Genomic DNA, 1,249 nt, shown 5'->3' with positions numbered 1-1,249 from the left:
AGGGGGGGGGGGGGATGATATCGCGCAATAGTACCATACTACCTACTTTGACATTTTCGTTTGACCTTTCTGATTTCCACTTAGTTCTCTGCTGTAGTTGTGTAATATACTCTTGTGACCAACGTCGCCAAAAGTCCTGATGCATCTTAGTCAGTAGCTCATAACGATTTAAACGATTTGATTTTATATCTGAGACATCTCCTTCCGGAAGGGAAGTTAGAGCAGATCCAACTAAAAAATGTCAAGGTGTGAGAGCTTCGAGTTCGCTTGGATCTGACGAAAGTGGAAATAGAGGGCGGGAATTCAGACATGCTTCTATTTGACAAAACACTGTCGACAATTCTTCGAAACTAAGACTAGTATCTCCTATCACAGCCCCCGCATGTGTTTTTGCCGACTTTACAGCGGCTTCCCACAGACCTCCTACAGGAGGTGAATGTGGCGGATTAAACTTCCACTCTATAAATTGATTTGAAGCAAATTTTATCACTGTTTTTTGATGAGCTTTACTCGTAAGTAATTCCGCGAATTGCTTCATTACATTATTTGCACCTACAAAGTTGGTACCGTTATCTGACTGAATAGATTTACACCGGCCGCGGCGCGATATAAATCTTTTTAGCGAGTTGTGGAAAGCTGACGTTGTTATATCTGAGACGATCTCTAGATGAACTGCTTTTGTGGCTAGGCAAAGAAACAAACAAAGATAAGCTTTGGCTGTTTTGTTTCGCGATACTCTGATCAAGAGACGCGGGAGCGTCTCGACGCCAAGTATTAAAACAAAAAATCGGCCTCCTCACGAGACGCTACCGCTACTCTTACTGACGCCGAGTTGGCGCTTTTTCGTCTGCTACGATGAAATAACTTGAATTATCTGCGGGTATATGTCGTGGGCGAAAAATGTGTCAGGTCCAATATTTTTTCTTTTTTTTTTCTTTACAATGAGCCTTTGCCCAATAAAATCGGTTCCCGCAATACTGATATCTGGCATTTTAGCAATATCAGTCGAAAAATTTTTCTCAAATTGTCCCCTCTCACACAATCTTAAAAAATTTGTCCCCTTGCATATACGTATGAGCTTCGACGCGACACAGGCATAACGAGTCGAGACGCGCATGCGCAACGAGCCAGTGATTACGTGTAGTCTTCTGTTTATCCCCCAAAAAACACTTACGTGTAAAAACCTACGCCAAGTACAGAATTGCTGTGAATTCCTTTAACAAAAAGTATTGATATCATATTATTGAGG

This window comes from Cephus cinctus, unplaced genomic scaffold, assembly GCF_000341935.2.
Source record: "Cephus cinctus unplaced genomic scaffold, Ccin1 Ccin1_scaffold0025, whole genome shotgun sequence".
In the NCBI taxonomy this organism is placed as follows: Eukaryota; Metazoa; Arthropoda; class Insecta; order Hymenoptera; family Cephidae; genus Cephus; species Cephus cinctus.
Note: the sequence above shows the minus strand (reverse complement) of the source record.